The sequence below is a fragment of the Rhamphochromis sp. 'chilingali' genome (assembly GCF_963969265.1).
Source record: "Rhamphochromis sp. 'chilingali' genome assembly, chromosome: 15".
Taxonomy (NCBI): domain Eukaryota; kingdom Metazoa; phylum Chordata; class Actinopteri; order Cichliformes; family Cichlidae; genus Rhamphochromis; species Rhamphochromis sp. 'chilingali'.
The window spans coordinates 24,491,385-24,501,486 of NC_137942.1; the positions used below are offsets into that span (position 1 = coordinate 24,491,385).

The 10,102-nt window shown below is 38.3% G+C and overlaps 1 long non-coding RNA gene across 1 annotated transcript; it reads left to right on the forward strand.

Annotated features, from left to right (window-relative positions):
* Positions 1 to 5,478: 5,478 nt before the first annotated feature.
* Positions 5,479 to 7,815, forward strand: LOC308411483. Its single transcript, XR_013974389.1, has 4 exons — positions 5,479 to 5,777; positions 6,687 to 6,855; positions 7,192 to 7,642; positions 7,762 to 7,815. It is a non-coding gene; the product is annotated as an uncharacterized lncRNA (long non-coding RNA).
* The last annotated feature ends 2,287 nt before the right edge of the window (positions 7,816 to 10,102 follow it).

A 10,102-nucleotide genomic window follows, 5' to 3' on the forward strand; every position in this document is an offset into this window, starting at 1 on the left:
CCTTTGTGACATTGCATGTCATCCTGCCTTCCATCGTTCTTTCCTTTGTGACAATGCATGTGATCCTTCCTTCCATCCTTCTTTCCTTTGTGACAATGCATGTGATTCTTCCTTCCATCCTTCTTTCCTTTGTGACATTGCATGTCATCCTGCCTTCCATCGTTCTTTCCTTTGTGACAATGCATGTGATCCTTCCTTCCATCCTTCTTTCCTTTGTGACAATGCATGTGATTCTTCCTTCCATCCTTCTTTCCTTTGTGACAATGCTTGTGATCCTTCCTTCCTTCCATCCTTCTTTCCTTTGTGACAATGCATGTGATCCTTCCATCCATCCTTCTTTCCTTTGTGACAAAGCTTGTGATCTTTCCTCCCATCCTTCTTTCCTTTGTGACAAAGCTTGTGATCCTTCCTTCCATCCTTCTTTCCTTTGTGACAAAGCTTGTGATCTTTCCTTCCATCCTTATTTCCTTAGTTTAGTTTCAGTTTTCAGATTTATTTGTCATATGCAAGTTAGCACAGGGTCAACATTGCAATTAAATGTGTTTGACGAGCAGCAGTCACTCAGCAGCATGCACAGTAGGAGAAAATATATTAAAATAAAATAAAATAATAAAGAAAATAGAAAAATAGCAAGGAGCAAAATATTAGAGAGACATGGTAAAAGAGAAAAGATGACTGAATATATATGTATCTATAAATATAAATATATGTACATTAGTGATTAAATAAGAAAATCTTGAAAAGAAATATGACGGGAGGGCAGATGGGATATTGCACAGGAATGAGCAGCAGAAAATTAAAGTATTGCACTTGTGACAAAGCTTGTGATCTTTCCTTCCTTCCATCCTTCTTTCCTTTGTGACAAAGCTTGTGATCCTTCCTTCCATCCTTCTTTCCTTTGTGACAATGCTTGTGATCCTTCCTTCCATCCTTCTTTCCTTTGTAACAATGCATGTGATCCTTCCTTCCATCCTTCTTTCCTTTGTGACAATGCATGTGATCCTTCCTTCCATCCTTCTTTCCTTTGTGACAATGCATGTGATCCTTCCTTCCACCCTTCTTTCCTTTGTGACAATGCATGTGATCCTTCCTTCCATCCTTCTTTCCTTTGTGACAAAGCTTGTGATCTTTCCTTCCATCCTTCTTTCCTTAGTTTAGTTTTAGTTTTCAGATTTATTTTTCATATGCAAGTTAGCACAGGGTCAACATTGCTATTAAATGTGTTTGACGAGCAGCAGTCACTCAGCAGCATGCACAGTAGGAGAAAATATATTAAAATAAAATAAAATAATAAAGAAAATAGAAAAATAGCAAGGAGCAAAATATTAGAGAGACATGGTAAAAGAGAAAAGATGACTGAATATATATGTATCTATAAATATAAATATATGTACATTAGTGATTAAATAAGAAAATCTTGAAAAGAAATATGACGGGAGGGCAGATGGGATATTGCACAGGAATGAGCAGCAGAAAATTAAAGTATTGCACTTGTGACAAAGCTTGTGATCTTTCCTTCCTTCCATCCTTCTTTCCTTTGTGACAAAGCTTGTGATCCTTCCTTCCTTCCTTCCATCCATCCTTCTTTCCTTTGTGACATTGCATGTGATCCTTCCTTCCATCCTTCTTTCCTTTGTGACAAAGCTTGTGATCCTTCCTTCCATCCTTCTTTCCTTTGTGACAAAGCTTGTGATCCATCCTTCCATCCTTCTTTCCTTTGTGACAATGCATGTGATCCTTCCTTCCATCCTTCTTTCCTTTGTGACAATGCATGTGATTCTTCCTTCCATCCTTCTTTCCTTTGTGACATTGCATGTCATCCTGCCTTCCATCCTTCTTTCCTTTGTGACAATGCATGTGATCCTTCCTTCCATCCTTCTTTCCTTTGTGACATTGCATGTCATCCTGCCTTCCATCCTTCTTTTCTTTGTGACATTGCATGTCATCCTGCCTTCCATCGTTCTTTCCTTTGTGACAATGCATGTGATCCTTCCTTCCATCCTTCTTTCCTTTGTGACAATGCTTGTGATCCTTCCTTCCATCCTTCTTTCCTTTGTGACAATGCTTGTGATCATTCCTTCCTTCCATCCTTCTTTCCTTTGTGACAATGCTTGTGATCCTTCCTTCCATCCTTCTTTCCTTTGTGACAATGCTTGTGATCCTTCCTTCCATCCTTCTTTCCTTTGTGACAATGCATGTGATCCTTCCATCCATCCTTCTTTCCTTTGTGACAAAGCTTGTGATCTTTCCTCCCATCCTTCTTTCCTTTGTGACAAAGCTTGTGATCCTTCCTTCCATCCTTCTTTCCTTTGTGACAAAGCTTGTGATCTTTCCTTCCATCCTTCTTTCCTTAGTTTAGTTTCAGTTTTCAGATTTATTTGTCATATGCAAGTTAGCAGAGGGTCAACATTGCAATTAAATGTGTTTGACGAGCAGCAGTCACTCAGCAGCATGCACAGTAGGAGAAAATATATTAAAATAAAATAAAACAATAAAGAAAATAGAAAAATAGTAAGGAGCAAAATATTAGAGAGACATGGTAAAAGAGAAAAGATGACTGAATATATCTGTATCTATAAATATAAATATATGTACATTAGTGATTAAATAAGAAAATCTTGAAAAGAAATATGAAAGGATGGCAGATGGGATATTGCACAGGAATGAGCAGCAGAAAATTAAAGTATTGCACTTGTGACAAAGCTTGTGATCTTTCCTTCCTTCCATCCTTCTTTCCTTTGTGACAAAGCTTGTGATCCTTCCTTCCATCCTTCTTTCCTTTGTGACAATGCTTGTGATCCTTCCTTCCATCCTTCTTTCCTTTGTGACAATGCTTGTGATCCTTCCTTCCATCCTTCTTTCCTTTGTGACAATGCATGTGATCCTTCCTTCCATCCTTCTATCCTTTGTGACAATGCATGTGATTCTTCCTTCCATCCTTCTTTCCTTTGTGACATTGCATGTCATCCTGCCTTCCATCGTTCTTTCCTTTGTGACAATGCATGTGATCCTTCCTTCCATCCTTCTTTCCTTTGTGACAATGCTTGTGATCCTTCCTTCCATCCTTCTTTCCTTTGTGACAATGCTTGTGATCCTTCCTTCCATCCTTCTTTCCTTTGTGACAATGCATGTGATTCTTCCTTCCATCCTTCTTTCCTTTGTGACATTGCATGTCATCCTGCCTTCCATCGTTCTTTCCTTTGTGACAATGCATGTGATCCTTCCTTCCATCCTTCTTTCCTTTGTGACAATGCATGTGATCCTTCCTTCCATCCTTCTTTCCTTTGTGACAATGCATGTGATCCTTCCTTCCATCGTTCTTTCCTTTGTGACAATGCATGTGATTCTTCCTTCCATCCTTCTTTCCTTTGTGACATTGCATGTCATCCTGCCTTCCATCGTTCTTTCCTTTGTGACAATGCATGTGATCCTTCCTTCCATCCTTCTTTCCTTTGTGACAATGCATGTGATCCTTCCTTCCGTCCTTCTTTCCTTTGTGACAATGCATGTGATCCTTCCTTCCATCGTTCTTTCCTTTGTGACAATGCATGTGATCCTTCCTTCCATCCTTCTTTCCTTTGTGACAATGCATGTGATTCTTCCTTCCATCCTTCTTTCCTTTGTGACAATGCTTGTGATCCTTCCTTCCTTCCTTCCTTCCTTCTTTCCTTTGTGACAATGCATGTGATCCTTCCATCCATCCTTCTTTCCTTTGTGACAAAGCTTGTGATCTTTCCTCCCATCCTTCTTTCCTTTGTGACAAAGCTTGTGATCCTTCCTTCCATCCTTCTTTCCTTTGTGACAAAGCTTGTGATCTTTCCTTCCATCCTTCTTTCCTTAGTTTTGTTTCAGTTTTCAGATTTATTTGTCATATGCAAGTTAGCACAGGGTCAACATTGCAATTAAATGTGTTTGACGAGCAGCAGTCACTCAGCAGCATGCACAGTAGGAGAAAATATATTAAAATAAAATAAAACAATAAAGAAAATAGAAAAATAGTAAGGAGCAAAATATTAGAGAGACATGGTAAAAGAGAAAAGATGACTGAATATATATGTATCTATAAATATAAATATATGTACATTAGTGATTAAATAAGAAAATCTTGAAAAGAAATATGACGGGAGGGCAGATGGGATATTGCACAGGAATGAGCAGCAGAAAATTAAAGTATTGCACTTGTGACAAAGCTTGTGATCTTTCCTTCCATCCTTCTTTCCTTTGTGACAAAGCTTGTGATCCTTCCTTCCATCCTTCTTTCCTTTGTGACAATGCTTGTGATCCTTCCTTCCATCCTTCTTTCCTTTGTGACAATGCTTGTGATCCTTCCTTCCATCCTTCTTTCCTTTGTGACAATGCATTTGATCCTTCCTTCCATCCTTCTTTCCTTTGTGACAATGCATGTGATCCTTCCTTCCATCCTTCTTTCCTTTGTGACAATGCATGTGATTCTTCCTTCCATCCTTCTTTCCTTTGTGACATTGCATGTCATCCTGCCTTCCATCGTTCTTTCCTTTGTGACAATGCTTGTGATCCTTCCTTCCATCCTTCTTTCCTTTGTGACAATGCATGTGATTCTTCCTTCCATCCTTCTTTCCTTTGTGACATTGCATGTCATCCTGCCTTCCATCGTTCTTTCCTTTGTGACAATGCATGTGATCCTTCCTTCCATCCTTCTTTCCTTTGTGACAATGCTTGTGATCCTTCCTTCCATCCTTCTTTCCTTTGTGACAATGCTTGTGATCCTTCCTTCCTTCCATCCTTCTTTCCTTTGTGACAATGCATGTGATCCTTCCTCCCATCCTTCTTTCCTTTGTGACAAAGCTTGTGATCCTTCCTTCCATCCTTCTTTCCTTTGTGACAAAGCTTGTGATCTTTCCTTCCATCCTTCTTTCCTTAGTTTAGTTTCAGTTTTCAGATTTATTTGTCATATGCAAGTTAGCACAGGGTCAACATTGCAATTAAATGTGTTTGACGAGCAGCAGTCACTTAGCAGCATGCACAGTAGGAGAAAATATATTAAAATAAAATAAAACAATAAAGAAAATAGAAAAATAGTAAGGAGCAAAATATTAGAGAGACATGGTAAAAGAGAAAAGATGACTGAATATATATGTATCTATAAATATAAATATATGTACATTAGTGATTAAATAAGAAAATCTTGAAAAGAAATATGACGGGAGGGCAGATGGGATATTGCACAGGAATGAGCAGCAGAAAATTAAAGTATTGCTCTTGTGACAAAGCTTGTGATCTTTCCTTCCTTCCATCCTTCTTTCCTTTGTGACAAAGCTTGTGATCCTTCCTTCCATCCTTCTTTCCTTTGTGACAATGCATGTGATCCTTCCTTCCATCCTTCTTTCCTTTGTGACAATGCATGTGATCCTTCCTTCCATCCTTCTTTCCTTTGTGACAAAGCTTGTGATCCTTCCTTCCATTCTTCTTTCCTTTGTGACAAAGCTTGTGATCCTTCCTTCCATCCTTCTTTCCTTTGTGACAAAGTTTGTGATCCTTCCTTCCATCCTTCTTTCCTTTGTGACAATGCTTGTGATCCTTCCTTCCATCCTTCTTTCCTTGGTGACAATGCATGTGATCCTTCCTTCCATCCTTCTTTCCTTTGTTTAGTTTTAGTGAGAAGGGTCTGGCTGCAGCCACTGTGGAGCTCCACAGTAGCCGGAAGCACGTGACCTCCACAGTAGCCGGAAGCACGTGACCTCCACAGTAGCCGTAAACACGCATGGATACCGTGGAAGTCTTGCAAGTTGATCGCAAAGGTTAGTTAAGTCTTTCTTATATAAATTTGCCGTTAGTGATTTCATAATTCTAGGAATCGTCTAGTTTTCTTACAATGATCATGTTGCCACTTTTTTTGCGTTACAACAACATTCCTCCTTATTTTAATGTTTTTTCATCGTGCTCCATGGCAGAGAAACACACAGATATGCTTTTTCCTGGGCCTGGTTTTAGTAAGAGAGCTGGATTAACGGCTTCTGTGGGCGAGAAGAAGCAAAAACCACATTTTGCATTAGAGTATGATTTATTGTTGGCGTCAGAGATGCAAAATAACGAATACTTCAATACTGTACTTAAGTAGAATTTTCTGGTATCTTTACTTTACTGCTGTACTTTTTTGTGCCTACTGTATACTTCTTTATACTTCTACTTCTCACATTTTAGCACGCGTATCTGTACTTTGTAATCCGTACATTTGTAAATCAGCACGCGTGCTTTGGACGCAAGATTACTTCAAAATTTTGTACATAAATTATATTTTAGACCCTGTACTTCTTACTTCGACTTGACTAAAAAGTCGAGCCAGTGCTTTCTAAACAGAGGTATCTAAACTGTAGTAAGGAACGTGTGTACTTGTGACACCTTTGGTTAGCGTCAACACTGCAAATTTCGTCACAAACAGATTTATATATTTATCAATACTTCTATTCGTCATTCTTTTCTGTACAGCTTTTTTATTGCCCAGATTTTAGTTAGCCTCTGTTCAATTGACTGTTATATGTCAATAGAAACATATCTCACAGATTAAAGTGTCTTTTAAAATATTTGGGTTTTTTTTTTCAAGAATTTTCTTCCCAAATCTATTACATGCCAAGTGTAAATTGTTATTTCTGCTAAAACCTTAACTTAAATGTGTATATGGTGTTTATCTGTTTCTCTCTGTGTTTTAGATGCACACATCAATCTGGAATTCAGGCTTAAAGCCAGAATTGCAGGAATGCAACACGTGTTGCAGAGGACTCTTTCACTGCCCTCTGTGCCCCACTTTCAGCCCTACTGTCAGGGCAAAGATTGAGGAGCATCTAAGTGTGCATATAAAAAATGCTTTGCCTTTAAAAGGTATGTTTGTATTAAATATACTTTATAGTTATAAATATGCACTTTTTTAAGCACTTCTGCAGTATCTTTGTTGACTTAAAAGTTGCTGTTGATATTGTACAGTTCAGTGCATTCATCTGCAACAAAAATAGTGTTTTTATAAAATATATTTTTATTTACTTTTCACCACTTTTCTTGACATAACTTTTGTGATCCATACCATTTTGCTTTCATTATTGAGGTTGGCTTGGATGTTTTTGTTAACATGTACAATCTGATTGTTAGACAAATTGATTGCATTCTATACAACTACATTTAAATTACATCTGTTTGTTTGTTTGTTTTTTTCTCTTACAGATAAAATGATATGCCGGTGCAGGCAGCCTTGTAGGACAACAGGACACTTTCACTGCCCTGTCTGTAAGATTACAATCATACGGCGTGGGGATATGGCAAGGCATTTATTGTCTTGTCAGCATTCTTCAATGCCAAGTCAGCCACCATTATCAGGACTGCTCCCCGCTGAACTCTTCGAGGAGACCCGTCTCCCCCCCCCAAGGTTTTGTCTTCGGTATCTGAACCATTTTCTGAGTCTTTGTTAGAACATTCATAAGCTCTACCCTCTGTGTTCAATAAAACTGCAGCTGATGGAAAGTCCATGAAAATGACATGCCCTCACTGTGGCCTTACTCTTCGTAGCTCTGGCAAGCTATTTGCACACTGGAGAGAGGAAGCCAAAGCTGTGCTTGAAGGACAACACGTGCCCATTTTCAGACTGAAAAAGCGCAAGTTCCAGGAAGTCAGTCAGGTCAGTATTCACTTTAAACAGTAGTGTAATTACATGGTTAGTGACATTTGAATAACTGTTAAAAAACTGTTCTGCAACAGAGAAATAACTATGTTTTCATCCCCATTTGCCTGACACAGGAGCCAGCAGTTGTTGAAGATCTGCGTCCTGCTGTGCAGTGGGCTGTCCAAAATAAGCCACATGTAACAATGCCCAAATATCTGTCCTTAAATCAAGGGGACCAGCAGAGGGTCTTAAGAGACATGTCAGAGGAAGAAGACACTGGAGCAAGGGACTTGTTCCTCTTTGTTTTTCAGTTTGCAAAGGACATGGAGCTCTTTTTGAAAGCATGTGCTGATGATCAGGGGCTAAGGGTCAGTGCTATGTTTGACATGTAATGGACAAATGAAGGCACTGGCTGTGTTTGTTTAATATGTTGTTGTTGTTGTTGTTGTTTTGTTTTTGCATAGTACAAAATTCCAATTAAACTTATTTCAAAATGTTGTTCACTTGATTCTGTGTCCATACTTATAATAAATGATTACAGTGAAACAGCATTAAATGTAAATGTAACAGCATTTTTTTAAACTTGTAATTTCAAAATAAAAAGCTTATTGTTGATATTAACAGTAAAGAATTGTAATCAATAATATTTTTATACATTTTAAACATTAACACTCTGGGCTCTATCCTGGCTATCTGTGGACACTTCACTTATTCTTTTTTTTGACTACTGCACTGCAGTGGACCAAAACAATGACACGGGTTTGATCTTAAGGATCTAATAGTTATGTGTGTTGTGCATGACATTGCCACACAAATATGTATTTGCAAGATAGAGTAGAATAAATTATGACGCATGAAATATTACATAGGCTGCAGTGAATTTCTGTTGATACAGCCAATTGAGCTTTGAGTTTCCCAGTCAAACTTAGCTTTGAAGCACCTGCTAAAAACACTTTTACTCTTTTACATTTCATAACAAGACACCATAGCCAAAATATTAACAAAATATATATTATTAAAAAATTCAAAGCTGCACATACAGCAACAAACACCGTTAGTAAATGTGTCCTGGAGTTTATGCAGGTGCAGAAAGTGCTGCTGCTGTAAGTCAGCCTAACAGCTTACAGATCACTTATTTTTCTGGAAAGATGGTAGGAAGGGCATCACTGCTCATTTCTACAGTCTCCCAGATCTTGGAATACAATCCCTTTGTACCATGAAACCACTTCGCAGTACTAGGAGTCCACTAAAACCTATAAAGAGAGTGATCCTGGAAGAAATGGGGCACACACTAGTGACCTCAACAATTGCAAGACGGCCTTTTCCCCGATGCTCAGATGGGGAAAAAAAGGAAGTTTCATGAAAACATTAGGACTTTATCACCGTTTTACCAGAAAAGTTAATGGTAATATATAACCTAACTGGCTATAAAGAGTAAAAGATTTAGATACAATTTTGATTTTGATGAAAAGGACTGGTGCTATTTTAAAGAGTCACGTCGGTAAAAGTAGATAAATGTTTTAAGAAATATACATTTTATAGCATTTTGTGAACATACACAAAAAGTGGCCATTTTTGGCAACAAACAAGCTGAGAGAGAGTTGTATATTTTTGGCTCTCCTTGAACAAAAATAATAGTGCATAATAATCAATGTTGATGTTAATCAATTAGATGTCCCAGACACTACTATTAATAATACAGCGGTGCCTCGTTTATCGCTGGTGTTACGTTCAAAAAATAACCCGCGGTAGGTGAAATCCATAGCCAACTTTATTTTTTACAATTATTACAGATGTTAAGACTGTAAAACCCCTCACTACATGCTTTATACACTTTTCTCAGACAGGAATGAACATTTTCACACTTTTCTCTTTGTTTAAACACTCTTAGAGTTCAAACCTTTGTAGAAACACAAGTCCAGTATTATGGAATGAAACCTAAAGGTGCATTTGAGGGTGCAAAACGTTTCGTCGGCATTGTTGTGTTTGTTTGGGAGAAAACTTCCAAACGTACAGTACAGCACTTCAGAGTTACACTGCTAGCGATCGAAGATTTATGTAAATTCGACAAGCTAAACGCATTCTGTACTGTACAGCGGGAGTCCCCAACCTTTTTTGCACCACAGACCACTTTAATGTCAGACAATATTTTCAGGGAACTACCTTTAAGGTGTCGCGGATAAATACAACAAAAGAATAAAAAAAAGAAACTGTGGTATTTTGTAAATATAATAATAAACGTGACTTGAGCTGTGCGCCAACAACAATGACAGTGACATCCTCCTCTCTGCTTCTTAACGCTCTCTGGTCGCTATGGTAACGCGTAAATAGTTCTTTCAAAATAAGACACACAACTACAACCATACATTTCACACCGGAGGATCAACCCTCGCGGAACGGTACCAAAGGACTCACGGACCGGGACCGGTCCGTGGGCCTATTAGGGACCGCTCCTGTACAGGAGACACTGGACTA